Below are 22,806 nucleotides of genomic sequence, written 5' to 3' on the forward strand. Positions count from 1 at the left end.
CAATCCAAATGGAGTCAGGGCATATCCCATGTACATGCAGCCCTCTATATCCTGTAGCCTATCCAGATCTGAAGATGTTAGGCTCATCTGCACGTAAGTGCTTATTTAATCAGAACTGGGAGGAGTGAAGATGAAAGGCTAAACTGAACCCTCTCTACATATATTTGAATTCAAACACTGTTTAGATGTCTTTTTCCTTTCTGTAAAGACCAGGTCTCTAGGCAAATACTTAACTGGAGGCACTTCTTTTGTAGGGAATTGCCTCAGCAAAGCAACTGCCTGGACATCTATTTATGTCAAAAAGTCACACTTTTGCCGCCATTTAGATGGCTCTGTCTTGTATCATTATTTGCTGCAATCTAAGGTAATAGTTTCTAGGATGATTGGCCTATTGTGATATATCTGTTAAAAAGGTTCTGTGCTAAACATTCCAGCTTATGTGTATGCTCTTGAAGGAGGAAAGAATGACAGTTGAATGGGAACCTTCCCCCCCCCCCACATACAACTTCCACTGATGTGCAGAGGCCTTGTGCCATAGTCAGGGTCACATCGCCAAAGTGGATGGGGATAGAATCATTTTGGGGAGTTCAAAAAGATGACAATCCATATCTCAAACCCCTGAAAATTTTTACTGACCCATTTTGCCTAGCAAAAAGGGCTGAAAATTCTGAGCCTATCCACTCTGGGGAGATTCAGGTCCACAAAGGCTATAAGGGACCACTTGCTTCTCCCAGTTTTGTGAAACGTATACCAAAAGCAATTAGAGACAACTGTGCATTTCCTTTTGCTGCTACCATATTGCTATTCTGCCCTTTAGTCCAGTCACAAATATCAGTCCCTGGCCTCTCTAATGCTTTAGCAATGAAAAACCATCAGTAGGAAGGTCGTGGACCTAAGTCCCATTCTTAGAGCAATTCAAGCTAGCTTTCCATTTATATGTACCCAGCATAGCCAGAGGACACGAAGTTGGAGAAATGCTAAAATAGTATATGCTGTACTAAATAGCATATTGTAGGAGTAAGGAGTATTATTTAATTTAACCAATAATTATAGAATAAATTGCCACATCAAGCCAGCAAGCGTTTGTTTTTTTCATCCTTTTCATGACCCCTTAAACTGTTAATAGCAGTAACTTGGTTTACAGAAGCATAGGGCACAGAAGATGAAGGGCCTCTTACATGAATTGCATCTTGGCTTCCCCCCCCCCCAAAAAAAACCTTTAAAATGCTGCTACTTAAGAAATTCTGTACATCTAAAATTATACTTCTACAGCATTATTTGGCAGTTGGTACAGCTACTGCTGGAGAGCAATTATTTTGATTCCGGCCGATTGCTGTTCTGTGTCTATGCACAATGGGCCTAAGGTGAATCACTGAAGTTAACAGCTTCCCAAATTGACCTGATGCCATTTTTCAGCTGTGGTTTTTCTTTCCTCCTTTTTTTTCTTTCTTTCATATAAACAGCAGTGGTGATTTCTCTAAAATAGTTTCCTGCCATTTTAATATCATGTCTTCATCCATCATCACTTCAGGAGCATCAAGTGTCCCAAGTTTAATTTATGTTAGGAAATCACTATTTCCCAGCCTGGAACAACAGCGGCATTCCTGACATTGTTCCTTACATGCCAGTACCTACTGCAGTCTCCACTGGCAGTAGAACAACTTTATAGATGTCCAGGCTAAAAATAACTGGCTTGGGATAATACCTGCATAAAGACAAAAGTTTCTCGTTGCTTCAGGCTTAGGGATGAGTGCCAGCCAGTGGGTTACCATGCCTACAAATAGAGTAGTTTTCATCGTCTTTCAGAGACAGAATTTGTACTAACTTTCCTTCTGTACTGAAGTCAGTAGAATTAACTGGCATGCAGTCATCTTAGCATTTTCTAGGACAAAAGCAACAACTGGAATAGACCAACCCTGCAAAGATTCTTTCAAAATTTAAGCTGAACTTCACTGACTTTTTTAAGTGAGCCTTTTTTTTGTGGATCTTAGTACTCAGAGCACCTGAATCAAGCTTCTTTTTTGTATAAAGTGCAGTTTATATTGTTAGAAAGATCTAAATGTCAAATAAATAAGACCTGCCACAGCAATGAAAAGGAATGTGAGGCTCTATGCATAGTGAACTCTTAACTGGATAATAATGGTGGTGAGTTATTAAGTAACGCTTGTTCTAGTTTCCCACTACACACTATAATTACTTGGACCTATATGCAGATGACATATATTATGCCACACTTAGTTTTCAGTGATGAAACTAAGAGCTTCTCAAATTCATAAAAGCAATTTATAAAATATTGCATGTTCCTTAAGATCAATTCATTCATTCATTCATTCATTTATTCATTCATATCAATTCAGCACATGTAAATCATAGTCAAGGTAAAAGCAAACTCACCAAAACCAATTCAACAAAATCACTGTAGAGGTTCAGTCATACCTTCTGATTCCCAAGCATATTGATGGTAATTGCAGTGGTCTCGAGGCTGAGCAATAAATCTTTTGTGCCAGGCCCTACTCATGAATGCTGAAAGAACCATCCACCTGCCCCTCAGCCACTCTTCTGGAATTGAGAATAATTCCCTAAATCAATATTTTAAGAGGATTCAGAAAACAACATGATTTGCATTTGGCACTGGATAAATATAAAGGGAAATATTATGTTTTATGTTATAATATACTATAAATATAAAGGGAAATATCAGTTAAAATCTTCTGCTGAATTTGAATGCTTTGATCAACACCTTTGTTTCTACAACAACCATTCACTGAACTTCAGAAGATCTGCGCACTTAAAGAATGCCTTGCTTTGAGCTGATACCTGTGGGAAAACAGCCTTACAATTTACAGATAGTCCTTGACTTACGATCATTCATTTAGTCCTCGACTTACAACTATTCACGTAACAACTGTGGCAAAAAAGGTTGTAAAATGGGCCAGAACTTAGCAAGAGAAATTTTGGGCTCAATTGTGGTCGTATGATGAGGACTATCAGTACAGCAGCATATCATATGGTGACAGCATCTTCAGACATCCTTGTCTGCAAAGTTCCCTTGACCTTAAGGAAAGAAAAGGACACTAAAAAGCAAGCCATTGTCTTTAAGAAGCATATACAATATTTCTGGGTTCACACCAACACTTAGAAACAGCTACCTCCTTATAGCCAAGTGCCAAGAAGAAGCAAGAAAAAGGAACTTTTCATGCAAATCTATTTGATGCAACTCATTCTTCTGAAAATGAGGAGTGGATGAATGGAAATAAAACCAGGATATGTTGTTCAGAAACTAAAGAGGCCAAGCACATACAATGGAAAATAATTTTTCATTTTTAAAAACAAAAGGCTTTCCTTCTTTTAAGCATTCCTTCATACTCTATTTATGGGTTTCCAAGAAACCTGCTGGAAATAGGTTCAATTTTTTTTATGCATGCACACACACATACACACACATATTTGCCTGATCTAAAAAATATTTTTATTATAAAATATTAGAATTTCAGTACCTTCAGATGTGTTGAATTCCAATGGAGAGCATCAGAAAGTTGAATTAGATAAAATCAGGCAGAATAGAATAGAATAGAATAGAATAGAATAGAATAGAATAGAATAGAATAGAATAGAATAGAATAGAATAGAATAGAATAGCCTTGGAGATCATCTAGTCCAACAAGTTATTAACTATAATAAATAATTAGAGTAATATATATCCCTCATACCAAATGGAACAGCCGATCAGAAAAAGGTGAAAGGTGCAACATAATGAGAGACTTGTGATCCAAGATGTCTGTTGTGAGCACTGTGGGCCAAAACAAAAACACTAAGATAATTATTGTAATTTGATGTAGGCTAAAGAGATGCAGGGCAAGTTGTAAACCACTATTAAGAGGATTAATAAAACTGCAAATCAATGAGATGTTGCTTGGGCAAGTAGCTGCTTATCACAACTCCTTTTTTTACCAGATTGCTTTAAAACAGTCAGGTCCACTCTGGAAGCTGTAGACTGTCCACTCTAGACTTCAGCTAGCCTTCAACCAGCACAGTCAATCACTGCCCAAGGTAATAGAATTTATAACACAAAATGTAAAGGCAACATTTAATTCAAATGTCTGGCTCTAAACCTGGGGAAATAGTCTTCCTCGTTCCCATTTAATCAACCCACCTACCAAAACAACAGAGTGGCAAGAACTGAAGAATATAATCCCTCTCTCTTCATCCTCTGAATATGTACATTACATGGGAATATAAAAAAATGCTAGGTCCAGCACAAACTGCTATGCTGCATTTCAAGGATCTTCACCTGCTTCCTAGAGCATAAAAATCTGTTTGATAGCTTGACCGACATTTTGTGTGTACATGTAATGTGAAACCTCTGAAGATTGTGGCATGGGATAGGTGGGGAGTCTCTAAATCATATTCAGTCCTTACAAGATAGCATGAAGGTTTGCTGGACCTCACATACAGCCTGTACAAAAACATATAATCTAGAACATAGCTGCACATTGAAGAGGATGCTCAACAAGGCGAGAGGCTGTCATTCAAATTATTATTGAGAATGACTCTCAATGTTGTGTCTTTAGCAAAAGTTTGAGAAAAGTCAGGATTTTTTAGACACTTTTGAAAAACTGTCTTGTAGATCCTGATTTTCCAATAAAGTCAAGGTTATCCTTTGTTTTCCACAAAAGAGGGTGGAATCTGTCTTTCCTTTTACAAGTATAGAAAGTGGAAAGAGGGACACACAACTAAGTCAGAATATCAGCAAATAGCCCGAGCCTGCAAAGATGAAGTGAGGAAAGCTAAGGCTCAAAATGAACTAAGGCTTGCGACCAAAGTCAAAAATAACAAAAAAAAAGCTTCTTTCAACATGTAAGAAACAAGAAAAAAAGTGAAGGAAACGATTGGTCCATTGGTGGGTGAAAGTGGCAAGAAGGTGACAAGCAACAGGAGAAAGCAGAACTATTTAACTCATTTTTTGCATCTGTCTTTATACAAAGGAAAAAAAACAGACCAACCTATCAAAAACAGTGCCATAAAGAACAGAATAGAAATACAAGTTAAGATAGGCAAGAAAATGGTAAGTGAGCACCTCTCCAGCCTAGACAAGTTCAAATCACCAGGACCAGATGGATTACACCCCAAGGTTCTCAAGGAACTGGCAGATGTGATCTCAAAACCACTGAACTATATTTTTCAAAGATCCTGGAGCACTGGGGACCTACCAGAGGACTGGAAAAGAGCTGATGTAGTTCCCATCTTCAAAAAGGGAAAAAATGGATCCAGGAAATTACAGACCTATTAGCCTGACCTCAATACCTGGGAAGATTCTGGAAAAGATAATCAAACAATGAATCAGCGAACACCTACAGGCAAACAAAGTCATTACTAAAAGCCAACATGGGTTTGTCAGAAACAGATCATGCCAGACAAATCTTATTGCATTCTTTGACCAAGTGACAAAATTAGTGGACCAGAGGAATGCTGTGGATATAATTTACTTGGACTTCAGTAAGGCATTTGACAAAGTAGATCACAACCTACTACTTGATAAGATAGAAAAATGTGGGTTAGACAGCATCACCACCAGATGGATCCGTAGCTGGCTGACTGGCCGTAACTCAGCGTGTGGTCCTCAATGGAACCGCATCTACATGGAGGGAAGTGTGTAGTGGGGTGCCCCAGGGCTCTGTTCTGGGTCCAGTGCTCTTCAACACCTTCATCAATGATTTGGACAAGGGGAGAGGTGGGGAACTCATCAAATTTGTAGACAACACTCCAGAAGACAGGCTTAGGATACAGGAGGATCTGGACAGACTTGAAACTGGGCGCTATCTAACAAAATGAAATTCAATGATGAAAAAAATAAGGTTCTACATTTAGGCAAGAAAAACCAAATGTACAGATATAGTATAGGGGGTACCTTTCTCAATAGTAGTAACTGTGAGAGGGATCTCGGAGTCCTAGTGGACAATCATTTAAATATGAGCCAGCAGTGTGCTGCAGCTGCCAAAAAAGCCAACACAGTGCTAGGCTGCATTAACAGAGGGATAGAATCAAGATCACGTGAAGTATTAATACCAGTTTACAATGCCTTGGTAAGGCCACATTTGGAATACTGCATCCAGTTTTGGTCACCACGATGTAAAAAAGATGTTGAGACTCTAGAAAGAGTATAAAGAAGAGCAACAAAGATGATTAGGGGACTGGAAGCTAAAAATATAAGGAACCGTTGCTGGAATTGGGTATGTCTAGTTTAATGAAGAGAAGGACAAGGGGGGACATGATAGCAGTGTTCCAATATCTCGGGCTGCCACAAAGAAGAGGGAGTCAAGCTATTTACCAAAGCGCCTGAAGGTAGGACAAGAAGCAATAGATGGAAACTAACCAAAGAGAGAAGCAACCTAGAACTAAGGAGAAACTTTTTGACAGTTAGAACAATTAACCAGTGGAACAACCTGCCTCCAGAAGCGGTGAATGCTCCAACATTGGAAGTTTTTAAGAAGAAACTGGACAGCCATTTGTCCAAAATGATATAGGGTTACCTGCCTGAGCAGGGGGTTGATGACCTCCAAGGTCCCTTCCAACTTTATTATTACTATTATTATTATTATTATTATTATTATTATATTATTATTATTATTATTATTATTATTGATCATCGCACAGTCAGCCAGATGTTCAGACTGGATTTGGCATTTTGTCTACCTATCGAGTCCTTACCCAGGACCTGGATAGGCAGATGTGGATGTTTGATGGTATTACAGATATCGTCGCAGGATGGAAGCAGTTCCTAATAAGGCCGCCTTTTGCAATTGACTAATAGCGAATTTGTCAATGCCAATGGTGTTCAAGTGGTGCTCCAGTTGTTTTGGGATTGCACCCAAGGAGCCTATACTATTGGTACTACCCTTGCTTGCTTTTGCCACAGTCTTTCTATTTCTATTTGTAGGTCTTTGTATTTTGTTATCTTCTCCAGTTCTTTCTCTTCTATTCTGCTATCTCCAGGCACTGCCACGTCCACTATCCAGACTTTTTTGTCTTTCTTATCGACAATTGTTAAGTCTGGGGTGTTATGTTGCAGGTGCTTGTCTGTTTGAATTCTGAAGTCCCAGAGCAGTTTAATTTTATCATTTTCTATGACTTTCTCTATTTTATGATCCCACCAGTTTTTGCTTACAGGCAAATGATATTTTTTGCAGATCTTCCAATGCACCATTGTTGCTACTTTGTCATGCCGCTGCTTGTAATCAGTTTGTGCAATCTTCTTGCAACAGCTTACCAAGTGGTCCACTGTTTCTTCAGCTTCTTTGCATAGGCGGCACTTACTGTCTGTTGCTGTCTTCTCAATTTTGACTTTGTATGCATTTGTCCTTAAGGCTTGGTCTTGTGCAGCCAGAATTAGTCCCTCGGTCTCTTTCTTCAATTTTCCTGCTCTTAGCCATTGCCAGGTTTTATTATTATCTGCTTTCCCAGCTATTTTTTTCATGTATTGGCCATGTAGTGCTTTGTCTTCCCATGCCTCTATTCTGTTCTTCATTTGGTCTTTCTTGTAGGCCAGTTTGGTCTCTCCAGTAGTTAGTAAGCCTTCCTGATATACTAATTTCAGTGCATCTTCATCATTGTTCTTCAGATATTCTTCCAAAGCCATTTTTTCTTCTTCAACCATCTGATGTACTTGTAGCATTCCACGCCCACCTATTTGCCTTGGTAGATAAAGTCTATCAATGTCACTGCGTGGATGAAGGGCATGATTCATTGTCATTATTTTTCTGGTCTGCCTATCCATTGCTTTTAGTTCTGCTTGAGTCCAGTCCACTATTCCAGCTGTGTACCTAATGACTGGACTTGCGCAGGTGTTGATTGCCTTTATGGTATTTCCTCCATTGAGTTTGGACTTATTTTAAGATCTTCTTCACTCTCTTGATGTATTCACCTCTAATCTTTTTCTTGACTTCAGTGTGCTTGATGTTGTCAGCTTGAAGGATACCCAAAGTATTTGTAGTACTCTTTCTCATCCAGACTTTTAATGTTATTTTCGTGGGGCATCTTGATTCCTTCAGTTTTCACTATTTTTCCTTTTTTGATAGTAAGTGTGGCACATTTGTCCAAGCCAAACTCCATTACAATATCTTGGCTATATATACGGACCGTGTTGAGCAGCGATTCTATTTCAGATGATGTTTTTCCATACAGCTTCAGATCATCCATGTAAAGGAGATGGGATAGTCTGGTAGATGTTTTTGATGTTTGATAGCCATGTCCTGAGTCATTCAGTATTAATTATTATTATTATTATTATGGATCATCGCACAGTCAGCCAGATGTTCAGACTGGATTTGGCATTTTGTATACCTATCGAGTCCTTACCCAGGACCTGGGATAGGCAGATGTGGATGTTTGATGGTATTACAGATCTCGTAGCAGGATGGAAGCAGTCCTATAAGGCCGCCTTTTGCAATTGACCCCTCTTCGGATTACTTCCCTCTTCACTGGCATTACTGCCTTGTCGTGGCAAAGGGGCTTGCGTAACTCACTGAAGCTATAAGCTATGCCGTGCAGGGCCACCCAAGACGGACAGGTTATAGCAGAGAGTCTGACAAAATGTGATCCACTGGAGAAGGAAATGGCAAACCACTCCAGTATCTTTGCCATGAAAACCCCATGGACAGTACTAAAAGGAAAAAACATATGACGCTGGAAGATGAGCCCCTCAGGTCGGAAGGTGTCCAATATGCTACTGGGGAAGAGCAGAGGGCTAGTACTAGTAGTGCCAGAAAGAGTGAAGCAACTGGGCCAAAGCCAAAAGGACATTCAGCTATGGATGCATCTGGTGGTGAAAGGAAAGTCCGATGCTGTAAAGATCTTTTCTCCATAGGACCCTGGAATGTAAGATCCATGAATCAAGGAAGCTACGCCGTAGGCAAAAAAGAGATTGACAAGATGAACTTGACATCTTAGGGAATCAGCGAACTAGAAATGGACCGGAATGGGTTAATTTAAACTCAGAGTTGCCATCGGTATACTACTGTGGGCAAGAATCCCTCAGAAGAAATGGAGTAGCCTTCATAGTCAATAAAAGAATAGGAAAAGCAATACTGGGATACAATCCCCAAAATGACAGAATGATCTCAATTCGAATCCAAGGCAACCCATTCAATATCACAGTAGTCCAAATCTATGCCCCAACCACTGGTGCTGAAGAGGATGAAATTGACCGGTTCTATGAAGCCCTACAGCACCTTATAGAATTAACACCAAAAAATGATGTCCTTATCATCATGGGGGATTGGAATGCTAAGGTAGGAAGCCAAAAGATAACCGGAATAACAGGCAAGTTTGGCCTTGGAGTACAAAATGAAGCAGGGCACAGGCTAATAGAATTTTGTCAAGAGAATCCGATGGTCATAACAAACACTCTTTTCCAACAACCCAAGAGACGGCTCTACACATGGACATCACCAGACGGTCAACATAGAAATCAGATTGACTATGTGCTCTGCAGCCAAAGATGGAGAAGCTCTATACAGTCAGTAAAAACAAGACAGGAGCTGACTGTGGCTCAGATCATGAGCTTCTCATTGCAAAATTTAGGCTTAAATTGAAGAAAGTAGGGAAAAACACTAGGCCACTCAGGTATGAACTAAATCATATTCCTGATGAATATACAGTAGAGGTGACAAATAGATTTAAGGAACTGGATCTGATAGACAGAGTGCCTGACGAACTATGGATGGAAGTTCGCAACATTGTACAAGAGGTAGCAACTAAAACCATCCCAAAGAAAAAAAAATGCAAGAAAGCAAAATGGCTGTCTGAGGAAGCTTTGCAAATAGCTGAGGAAAGAAGGGAAGCGAAAGGCAAAGGAGAAAGAGAAAGATACACCCAAATGAATGCAGAATTCCAGAGAATAGCTAGAAGAGATAAGAATGCCTTCTTAAATGAACAGTGCAAAGAAATAGAAGAAAAAAACAGAATAGGGAGGACCAGAGATCTCTTCAAGAAAATTGGAGATATGAAGCGAACGTTTCATGCAAAGATGGGCCACACATGTGCCATGCCATCAATATGACATCATGCCCATGATGATCCACACACAGCTATGCTACCATGACATGGACCATCATCACATGATAAAGGACCAAAATGGCAGAGACCTAACAGAGGCCGAAGAGATTAAGAAGAGATGGCAAAACTACACAGAAGAACTATACAAGAATGAGCTTAACGTCCCAGATAACCACAATGAGATGGTCACTGACCTCGAACCAGACATCCTAGAATGTGAAGTGAAATGGGCCTTAGAAAATCTGAGCAACAACAAAGCTAGTGGAGGTGACAGTATTCCAGCTGAGCTATTCAAAATCTTAAAAGACGATGCAATAAAAGTGCTACACTCAATTTGCCAGCAAATTTGAAAAACTCAACAGTGGCCACAGGATTGGAAAAGGTCAGTTTACATTCCAATTCCAAAGAAAGGCAATGCCAAAGAATGTTCAAACTATCGCACCATTGCACTCATTTCACATGCTAGTAAAGTTATGCTTAAAATCCTACAAGATAGACTCCAGCAGTATGTAGATCGAGAACTACCAGAAGTACAGGCAGGATTTCGAAGAGGCAGAGGAACTAGAGATCAAATTGCCAACATACGCTGGATCATGGAGAAAGCTAGGGCAGTGGTTCTCAACCTGTGGGTCGGGACCCCATTTGGGGTCGAATGACCATTTCACGGGGGCCGCCAAACCACGCTGTCCGCCATTTTTTCCCTTTTCCCTAGCTGTCCTATTCCCTCTTATTGGTGGCCACACCCACGTGGGGGTCACCACAACATGGGGAACTGTATTATGGGGTCACGCATTAGAAAGGTTGAGAAACCACTGAGTAGGGAGTTCCAGAAAAAACATCTACTTCTGCTTCATTGACTATGCAAAAGCCTTTGATTGTGTGGATCACAACAAATTGTGGCAAGTTCTTAAAGAGATGGGAGTACCAGACCATCTCATTTGTCTCTTGAGAAGCCTATATGCGGGTCAAGAAGCAACAGTGAGAACCGAACACGGAACCACTGATTGGTTCAAACTTGGAAAAGGAGTCCGGCAAGGCTGTATACTGTCGCCCTGCCTATTTAACTTATATGCAGAGCACATCATGAGAAAGGCAGGGCTAGATGAATCAAAAGTTGGAATTAAGATTGCCGGGAGAAATATCAACAACCTAAGATATGCAGATGATACCACTCTAATGGCAGAAAGTGAAGAGGAACTAAAGAGCCTCTTGATGCGGGTGAAGAAGGAGAGTGCAAAAGTTGGCTTGAAACTCAACATTAAGAAAACCAAAATCATGGCATCCGGCCCTCTCAATTCCTGGCAAATAGATGGGGAAGAAATGGAGGTAGTGACAGATTTTATTTTTCTGGGCTCCAAGATCACCTCAGATGGGGACTGTAGCCAAGAAATTAAAAGACGCTTGCTCCTGGGGAGGAAAGCTATGGCAAATCTAGACAGCATACTAAAAAGCAGAGACATCACCCTGCCAACAAAAGTGCGTATAGTCCAGGCCATGGTTTTCCCAGTTGCAATGTATGGCTGTGAAAGTTGGACCATAAGAAAGGCTGAGCGCCAAAGAATTGAGGCCTTTGAACTATGGTGCTGGAGAAGACTCCTGCAGTCCCTTGGACTGCAAGGCGTTCAAACGGTCAGTCCTAGAAGAGATCAACCCCGACTGCTCTTTAGAAGGCCAGATCCTGAAGTTGAAACTCAAGTACTTTGGCCACCTAATGAGAAGGAAGGACTCACTGGAGAAGAGCCTAATGCTGGGAAAGATTGAGGGCAATAGAAGAAGGGGACGACAGAGAATGAGATGGCTGGATGGAGTCACTGAAGCAGTAGGTGTGAACTTAAATGGAATCCAGAAGATGGTAGAGGACAGGAAGACCTGGAGGAACGTTGTCCATGGGGTCGCGATGGGTCGGACACGACTTCACAATTAACAACAACAACAATAGCGAATTTGTCAATGCCAGTGGTGTTCAAGTGGTGCTCCAGTTGTTTTGGGATTACACCCAAGGCGCCTATGACTATTGGTACTACCCTTGCTTGCTTTTGCCACAGTCTTTCTATTTCTATTTGTAGGTCTTTGTATGTTGTTATCTTTTCCAGTTCTTTCTCGTCTATTCTGCTGTCTCCAGGCACTGCCACGTCCACTATCCAGACTTTTTTGTCTTTCTTATCGACAATTGTTAAGTCTGGGGTGTTATGTTGCAGGTGCTTGTCTCTTTGAGTTCTGAAGTCCCAGAGCAGTTTAATTTTATTATTTTCTATGACTTTCTCTATTTTATGCTGTTGTTGTTGTTGTTGTTGTTGTTATGGATCATTGCACAGTCAGCCAGATGTTCAGACTGGATTTGGCATTTTGTCTACCTATCGAGTCCTTACCCAGGACCTGGGATAGGCAGATGTGGATGTTTGATGGTATTATAGATATCGTCGCAGGATGGAAGCAGTTCCTAGTAAGGCCGCCTTTTGCAATTGACTAATAGCAAATTTGTCAATGCCAATGGTGTTCAAGTGGTGCTCCATTTGTTTTGGGATTGCACCCAAGGCGCTTATGACTATTGGTACTATCCTTGCTTGCTTTTGCCACAGTCTTTCTATTTCTATTTGTAGGTCTTTGTATTTTGTTATCTTTTCCAGTTCTTTCTTGTCTATTCTGCTGTCTCCAGGCACTGCCACGTCTACTATCCAGACTTTTTTGTCTTTCTTATCGACAATTGTTAAGTCTGGGGTGTTATGTTGTTATTATTATTATTATTACTACTACTACTACTACTACTACTACTACTAATACTACTAATACTACTACTATTATTACACCAGACTAAACCTCAGGATCCCAAAAGGCCACATTTCCTGGCAGCTAACAGGTGTATATAACTTATATATCCAAAATTACATCTGGATCTCATACAGACCCAAGAGGAATCTTTGCCGGGGGGGTGGGGAATGATAATGGTTTGTTATAAAGTGTACCCTTCTGTCATTTTCTCTAAAGAAAAACAAATGTGAACTGTATGGGTAGGAAGCATTTTGAGAGGATAAAAGGGTACGATCTCATGATAAATATGTTGTTATAATTGGTAACATGCACAATAGCAGACATTTTATGGAACATCCATAACATATTTTCAAAATTCCGAATGAACCCATTGGCCTAAAAGATTGGGGTCCCTTGGCCCAGCCATAAGAATCCACCTTATTTCTACTCTGTTCTTCCGTTCTTATGATCCTCCAGACTGTTTCCATTCCTGCTAAGCCTCCATTGGGTCCTATTGTGGTATGTGCAATGCCAAGTGAAAGGAATGTACTGTTTGGAGAGACCAAATGCAGACAGGAGAGATCTCTCTTGTGTCAGCCTGATGATGATTTATTGGCTCTATCATGCCACATACAAGCCCTCCCAGCCTCACTAAGGCTCAAGGAGAGATGTTCCATACACCACAGGGCTAAGCCGACAACCAGACGATGGCTCGCCTACCCCAAATTCCTCTTCTTCCTTTGCTGACCTTTACCTCGGCATCTCAGGAACGCTAGCAGCCACGGGGGCAGCAGATTCAGAATGTAAAAGAAACCCAAACAATATCAAAGACATCAAGGAGAAGCTCTTGAAGGTACAGCAACCACTGCTAAGTCACAGACAATGGTGGGTCAGTTCTTTAGCAACTGGAGAATTTCAGCTCATAGCAGGACAAACGCCATAGAACACCACTAGCTTCAGTATCTGCCTTTTAATTGTGATCATGTCTCTCTTTCCCTCTCTGGGCATACTATATGGTAGGATATCTCCAAGAACACTGAGGAAAGATACCATCACCATTCATCTAGTCTTTATTTGCATGGCACAAATTGAACGTTCTGAATAGAAAACAGTAAGATAAATCATAAAAAGAGAAAATCTTCAAAAAGTAATACCTACTCTAAAAATATCAAAAATCCCAACAGATCACCAAAACAAGAATATGACAAGAACAAATTATACAGTCATGTACCTGCTAGTTCACCCAATAATCACAAATGCTTTTGTCCTAAGTAAAATAGTCAGGTTTTCATTGCTTTCCTGAAATTCAGGAGATTAGACCCAATCTCCATAGGGAGGTGGTTCCAAATCATCAGGGTAGCAGTTGAGAATGTTCTTAATGTCTCTCAGATTATTTTCTCAGTTAAATAGGACCTGAAGGATGTTGATCCTATTAATCTGATCAACAGTTATAAAAATACAGGAAAATGTGGTCCTGTAATTTACTAGGTCTAGAGCCATGTAGAGCCTTAACTACTAGCATTTTGGCATCAGAACTCTTTCTATAACCTTCTCTAAAAATAAATATTAGAAATCAGACTAAAGTTGTCCAAAATAATTGGACTTAGTGAAGGCTTCTTGAGCAAGAGGCATAGAAGAGAGACATAGACCCCCACCTTAATTGCTGCTCATATCCAATCTCCTGTCACCTCATGAGAAGCCTTAACTAGCCATGAGGGACAGGGATCTACCTGGGAAGTGGTGAAGTCAACACCATAGAGAGTTCTATTGACTTCCTTAGAATCCTTCTGGAATCCGAGAAGGAGCCCTTCTATTTTACCCCCTCTTATTATATTTGACAGCAAGGTATCAGCAATAGAGTCCTTCAGGTTTTGGGACTGTATAATTTCCCAGGACTTGAAACAGAGAGATTAGAACCATCATTAAAAAAGGTACAAGAAGAAATGTTCCTCCTGCATCAACTCAGAAAGTTTAGACTGTCCCAAGAGCTGCTGATCCTGTTTTACAGAGAAATTACTAGGTTTGTTATTTGTACTACTATAAACTGTCTGGTTTGGTACAACAGCCAAATAGGGCAAGTACAGACTCCAATGGATAATCAAGCCTGCAGAAAGAATAACTGCAACCACCATGCCTTCCATAGAAGAACTGTATATTGTGTGGATCAGAAAGAGAGCTGAGAAGATATCTGCAGATGCCCTCACATCCTGGAGATAAACTGTTTCAACTCCTTCCCTTGGGATGGCGCTATAGGGCATTGTATGCCAAGACAGCTAGACACTGGGACAGTTTTCCCTACTTAATTCTCACTGTTCTGTATAAGGTGTATATATATTAACCCATATAGTATGGCTATAGTATTACTATTTATCCTTTTTTATTTTCTTTACTTCCTCTCTTTATATTATTATTCTCTCTGTTGCTTTGCAAGTACACTGAGTGCTTCCGTACCAGAGACAAATTCGTTGTGTGTCTAATCACACTTGACGAAATAAAGTATTCAATTCAGTTCAATTCAGATCACTTAACTTACTATCCAAAATTACTTCATTTAGATCTAGATGGTTTTATCTTCCAAATGCTGCAAGAATTCTTCACAATCAAATTGACCATCCACTACTGCCCACCATCTTTTTAGGGAGAAGAACTGAGGACAAGAAGGAAGCACCTCTGTGCTGTAGGAGGCCCTAATCCAAGCCAGGCATCTGAGCAGAGGAGCCTTCATATATTAAGTATATTACATATATTAAGCCTGTGTTACTTCACCAAGGGATAGGCATCATCTTACTCCAGCATCCCTGAGTATTGTACCTCAGTACTTTCAGGTTAGGAGAACTGAATTTAGGGCCTCCATCCCTCCCCAATAAAAAACAGCTTGTCTTTCTTTACCCATGGACTGGAAGAGATGTCAGCTTGCAATGCCTCTGCAGACTGTTCCTCACTCTTCTTAGTCTGGTCTGACAGATCTGTTGAATCAGGCATGGAAACAACACTAATGGACTCTACAATCGCAACATCATAATTAGTGAAATCCACATCTTCCAGGCTGCTGACCCTGGAAGCCCCTTTAACTTCCATAGAATCCTACAAGCGACAGTTGTTCATATCAAGGCATAAATACAAAGCTTTCTGCATACCATGTTGGCCTCCAATGCCCCTGAGAGCTATTCCTTGCTCTTCTGGGTATGATCTGAGATATCCAAAATGGACTCCACTTCTGTTGAATCAGCCATGGAGTCCATATCATAAAAATCACTGATGGACTCCATATCCACAACATATTAATTAGCCAATCATTAGTGATTTTTCCAAGGTGGAATCCATTCATGATTTTTCTGATCTCAATCCCATAGCTGATTATTATGATGTGGATATGGAAACAATTAGTGTTTCTTCCAATGTGAACTCCATGTCTGATTATTTTGTTTTGGATATGGAGTCTGTTAGTGATTTTTCCAATGTGGACTGTTAAGGACATTCAGAATATATAAAAAGAGCAACAAAGTATTTTATTTTGCAGCCCTCACTTGAAGAAAGAAGAACCATTTGTCTGTTTCATCCTATTCACTATGCAGTGTGCAGTCTGCAAACTCAGAGACACCGTATCTGATACATTGCTCCAAATCACTTATCAGAGAGCTGAAAGAATATGTATATTGCCCTTAATGATCTAAAGATGAAAGAATTAATATGCAAATTTGTATATGATGTTAGGCAGTGCCCGCAACAGGCTGTTTCTATTAAGTTGTAGCCAGGGAAGTGTTAATAGCAGAGTAATGAATAGAATAGCTGCACTCAAGGCTTGAGATAAGGGTACATAGTTCCAATTGCTCTAGCCTCAAAATGAGCAAAAATATTCAGCATGCATATATCTGCCCAAAACATAAACTCTAAGGCACAGGTTTTGAGAAATGTCATGAATGAATGAAATGGTGCACAGTGGGATTCACTGGTATGCTCCTATTCAGCTGCCTAAACGATATATCAGATTCTAAAAGGGCGTATAACAGAGGTGAAGAGGATGGCATTTGCTTATTTATTTGAAACATTCTTTATACAGTGTACTACTCATTAAATGAAACCTTATAGCTCTGAATACATTTTAGATGTATATAATACTGAAATCTAGAACCCTTCTTTTAAATAAGTAGAAAGACAGCAGAGATTTCCAGAAAGCTACCACATACCTAATTCATCTAATTCCTAGAATCTATTGAAAGGATACGGGATGTGCTATATTTTGTCCAAAATGATTTAAATATCTCTGGAATGAAACCTGGACTGTAATATATATTCAAAATGGAATGGAAGCTATTTTTGCTTTTTGTCTATGCATCAAAGAATTGTGGCATCTATAGAGATTATTACTGTCAGAGACCTATACTGCAAAGTATTGCCACATGGCATCTCTCAGTGATCAGCAATGCCATGCTAACTGGAGTTGGAATCGAAGGCATCTGAAAGTTATATTTTTCAATGGTGTTATAACTGTACAAAGAGTCAAGGAACATCACAACTGCTCTGCAACTTATTTAACAGCTGGATACATTTTTCTCCCAAACCATGTGCTGCCCATCATTGTTCCTTCAGTTCAGTGTCCCATCATGTGCACACCAGGAAGTGTAACAATGCTTTCCAAACAGAAGCAAAAATCATTGCTACAGTATATCGTCAAATTTGCTGAAGAGGAAGGTCTAGAGCCATCTGTTTATCAGGAAAGGGAGTCTTTCTTTCAGGACATCTCACAAAAGCTATACCTCTAAAGCCAGGGCCAAGACAGTCAGTTCAGCATGTTCCATATATGCATAATTTATGGAGTAGCCTTTCTTTCCTTCACAAGTACCCCAACTCCTGTCAAAGGCATTTCACCACAGCAGGTCTGGGCATAATCAGATTCAGGAATTTCCATTCAAGGATTCAGGTGTTGTTTTTTTTAAAGATTTAACTGTTTCAGAATGGAATCTGTTTGACAAAAACTCAAGAGTTCCAACATGTGAAAAAACCACTATTCATGGACAGGATTGGGCAAAGATGTTTCATCGCCACAAGCAAAAAACAACACCTGAACTGCAACTGGAATATCTGGTGAAGACATGAAAGACTGTATAAAACTTGAAACTGGTGTAACATTACAAAGGACATTACTTATTTTAGCATGCCTCAGGATATTGCTGATGTCAGCATTACCAGATCAACCAGTGATGGCGAACCTTTTGGCCTCAGCATGTCAAATATTCAGAAAACATTTAATCTGTCTTTGCTGGCATGTTACATACTCCACTCCATGAACAAAAGAGAAACAATTCTTTACATATTCATTTTAAAAAAACCATAATCATATGTGGTACTATGTATTATATAAAGAAACATCAAATAATTATAAAAATGAAATACATGTAAGGCAAACGTAAAAGAAACTTATTTTCGGAGGAAGCACGATAGCATGGTCCTCTTGCGCAACTTCAGGAGGGTCCAGAGCCTGTAAGAAACAAGCCCCATTCTTGCAGATTTCAACAGTCGTGTGAGAATGTGGCTGCCAGGTGTTGGTGAACACTGGCATGTCATCCAAAATACTGTAGCATGTCACTTTTGTCATGTGTGTCATAAATTAGCAATCACTGGGGAAGATCACACAGAAAACATGGCCAAGTAAGCTAATAATTGCAAAGCTACATTAACAGAATCTTGCAAGTCTGAAAGTAGCATTCTCCTACAGCCACCTTTACAGCCTGATAATTTAGGGAGCGTCCCTCCTGAGCCTCTTGTTCTCTCTTATCTGACCATACCCTAGGCAGCATCTCTTCGATGGGATACCATTAAATCTGCTGGCGCTCCAGGTGACCACTTGGGTTTTGCACATTGTCAGGCTGGCTCAATCTTTTTCTTGGCAAGGACACTGCAGTGGATGTCTGCCATGTTCAAGCATTTCTATCAATTGTTTCTTGGTTGAAAGGCTCTCACAGCGATCTAGAGGAAAGGTTAACAGGCTCTTGGAAAGCCTGTCCTGCATACAGATCTCATCAAAGCCATTATGATTTATGTATTGAGCGTCTAAGCCTGCTGTGGAGGAACCCTGTCTTGTATGATCTGCAACAGTTTAAAGATGGAAGGGTTAATACTTTTCTTCCAACCAGTCTATGGACAATTCCCCCTCCCGCCCACTCTTTCAAAGAAGATATAAAGGAAGGGAAAGATTTATCTTCCCTATAGAATTTGGCCATGCTCACTGGGGAAGGGATGGGCACACCTCAGCTTGTCTACGGCCTGTCTCTCATCCTGTTGATCCAAACAACTCCTTCCCAACTCACTGACGGCAACATGATGCAAAAGTCAGGCACCTGGATCAGAGACGTATTACAGAGACAACTAGGTATGACAACAACTGTTTGGAAATTGGTTAAAGACTCCTACTATTGCTGACTTGATTTGCCAAGACATGGATTTGCCATGCAGTAGGGTACCAGCAAGAGTGATAAAAGGCTATTCAGTTGACAGGCTACAGTTCGCTAACCCTATATTTAAGCAGCCTGGGTTTAAATACCTCCTCTTCTACAAACTTCCAGGCTGGGTTGACACATCATATTAAATTAGGTCAGAAGATGACAAAGAGGCTGCATTTCCCTAATTTACAGCTTGCTATTTTTTTACCTTTACTATACTTTTCTGTGGTATAATATATTGGGCAAATTCTGCTTACAATGTATTTAACATATTGCATGAACATGGAAATGGGTTAATTTAGTAACCAAGGTAAGTACATTATGTAAACTCAAACCCTATAATGTTCCAGAACATTGCTAAGTTTTACAGAAGTCTGTCTACATCAGCAGTTGCATAGAAGATTTTCAAAGTCCTAATATAAGAATATAAAATCCAAAAGTGCACTCTATCATCAATTTATAAGTCACAGAAGATGCTGAAATGTTTCTGGAAAAAGAGAATGGCATGGGGAGGTAAACAGTGGGCACAGATGGTAATAGCAACAATCTAAACACTACATTAAATGAAAGCAGAAGGATGTTTCACAAAAGGTAGGTGAAGGAAGAAGGAAGGCCAAGTAAGAATGAAATAGAGTCAAGAAAATCAAAGGGGTCAGGAACATGGTGAGTGGCTAGGTGTGTGGGGATAATGTAAATGGAACAGGAAATAGCATGAATTAAAGGAAAGGTTATCAATTGCCAAATGAACTTTCAACATCAGAATATCAGTAGCCAGCATTTATAAAGCAAAACTATTGAATTGTTTTAGGCATCTAACAGGATAACTGACAGGATAACTGACAGCTTTTGATAAAGTGGACTACAGCTAAAATGATAGAAAAGTAGACCAAATGTAGATGTGAAAACAGAGCTGGTGTAGATTTTCAAAGCAACAAAAGCTTGCTGTCTACCACCATCCTTTTCTTCCAGAACCTATTCTTCTAGACCCTTTCTATTGGAAACAAGGCTGAGAAATCTATGCTTTTCCTTTTTACAAAACTGGATCCACTTATGTCCCTTGTTTTATATATTTGAATAGCTTCTTTTTTAAATACCTGGAATTACTGATGGCATACCAGTATGAGGTTTACATTCCTTGTTTCAATCTTACCTTATCCATAACTCTCTAAGTGGCCTAAACTACATGACAAAAGAAACAAAAAATATTTTAAAGAAATAATATAATTATAGAGATACAAAATTGAAAGAAGATATTTTGAAAACTTCAAACTATACAAACGTTGCAATGACAGCCTATTATTAGACAATCTGTTTTGTATGTTTTTTGTTGATTACAGAAATTGATAGCCATGCTACGAGACTGAGGATTCAATAATGAATATCCCAAAAAGATGAGAGAACTATTCAAATAACAATGTTAAAAAGAAATGCAAATCATTTCCCTTTCATCGGTACCATTTTTTGTTGATTAAATCCATTCCTAGAAGTCTAATCTACGCTCATTACTTTATTTTAGCCTTGTAAGGATGGCTTTTTTAGCTGTCTTGACCCAACTCCTCACTTTGCCTTTCTTAGATAGGCAAAAAAAAATGAACATTATTTTCTTGATAGCCTGCTTAATAATATGACTTGATATAATGATAACATAATAATGACACTGAAAGAGCAGCATGTGCAATTTTTTTTTTACAAATTTTATTAAATGTACATTTTAAAAACAAAAATGGACATGATTCAACTTCCCTGGCTTCAACAGTGCTATTAGTATTACCTTATATTACAGAAAGAAAAACAGAAACTTAAAATACATTCTATAACAGGACAGAGTATAACAAACTGTGCGTATAACATCTGTAAATTTTTGATAAACCATCTTTCAATCGTCAACGTTGTATTTACATATCTTTCTGTTGTGTCCTAATATAGGTACTAATGAGAAGTCCTTATGATATCAACTAGTCAATCGATAATCATCTCAGCGATCCTCCTTATCTCTAACCAATCGTACAAATTTTTCCACATTTCATAATACTCTGTTTCAGTTTTATTTTTAATCTCTAGAGTTAATCTGTCCATTTCAGCGCAGGATAAAATTTTATTTATTATTTCTTCCTCAGTGGGGGTTTCTTTTCTTTTCCATTTTTGGGCGTATGCCAATCTTGCTGCGGTTAAAATATGCAATAGTAAGTAAAAAGATGCTTTGCTGAGTTTATCATTAATAATTCCTAATAAGAAGATTTCTGGTTTTAAATCAATTTTTTGTAATAGTATTTCTTCCAGCCAATTTTTTTATCCGATTCCAAAAATTTTGCGCTTTTGAACATTCCCACCACACAGCATATGCAATTTTGATTGACTGATTTATGTGACATCAAGTTGGTGTCAAATCAGCAAGTACATGGGTAGATTTTTTTTCCATAATGATATCTACTTGCCTGGTCTTTCAGGTCTTCCAATGGTATACCATCACCACTTGAACTGAATCCATTCATCATCTTTCTCTTTCATTCCACCTATCCCAATAATACAGCCTTATCCAAAAAACAAACCTTTTTGATTTGTTTGATAACTTTTTGTTTCTTTGGCTGTATTGTCAGAAATCTTTTCCAACAACACAGTTCAAAAGCATTAATACTCGTTCAATCCTGCTTCTTCAAAGTCCAATTTTCACTTCCATAAATTGTGATAGGGAACACTATTACTTGAACTATTCTAATCTTTGTACATCATGTCATCCAAGTATTTTCTCCAACCCTTCATTGCTACACTACCAAGTTATAGTTTCCAGCATATTTCTTGACTGTTTGTTCCTTTACTGTTAACGGTTGGTCCTAAAAGGCAAAAACTAATCAACTAATCAACTCGTTCCACTGATTAATTGTCCTAACTGTCAGGAAATTTCTCCTTAGTTCTAGGTTGCTTCTCTCTTTGGTTAGTTTCCATCCGTTGCTTCTTTTCCTGCCTTCAGGCGCTTTGGAGAATAGCTTCACTCCCTCTTCTTTGTGGCAACCCCTGAGATATTGGAGCACTGGTATCATGTCCCCACTCGTCCTTCTCTTCATTAAACTAGATATACCCAATTCCAGTAACCGTTCCTTATATGTTTTAGCCTCCAGTCCCCTAATCATCTTTGTTGCTCTTTTCTGTTCTCTTTCTAGAGTCTCAACATCTTTTTTACAGTGTGTTGACCAAAACTGGATGCAGTATTCCAAGTGTGGCCTTACCAAGGCATTGTAAAGTGGCATTAACACTTCACATGATCTTGATTCTATCCCTCTGTTAATGCAGCCTAGGACTGCTTTGGCTTTTATGGCAGGTGCAGCACACTGCTGGCTCATATTTAAGTGATTATCCACTAGGACTCCAAGATCCCTCTCACAGTTGCTACTATTAAGCAAGGTACCACCTATACTATACTTGTGCATTTGGGTTTTCTTGCCTAAATGTAGAACATTACTTTTTTCACCATTGAATTTCATTTTGCTAGATAGCGCCTAATGTTCAAGTCTGTTAAGATCCTTCTGTATCTTAAGCCAGTTGTCCCCCGTCAGCAGGCCATGGAAAT

This window comes from Crotalus tigris, unplaced genomic scaffold, assembly GCF_016545835.1.
Source record: "Crotalus tigris isolate CLP2741 ecotype Arizona unplaced genomic scaffold, ASM1654583v1 scf7180000024407.359931, whole genome shotgun sequence".
Lineage (NCBI taxonomy): Eukaryota > Metazoa > Chordata > Lepidosauria > Squamata > Viperidae > Crotalus > Crotalus tigris.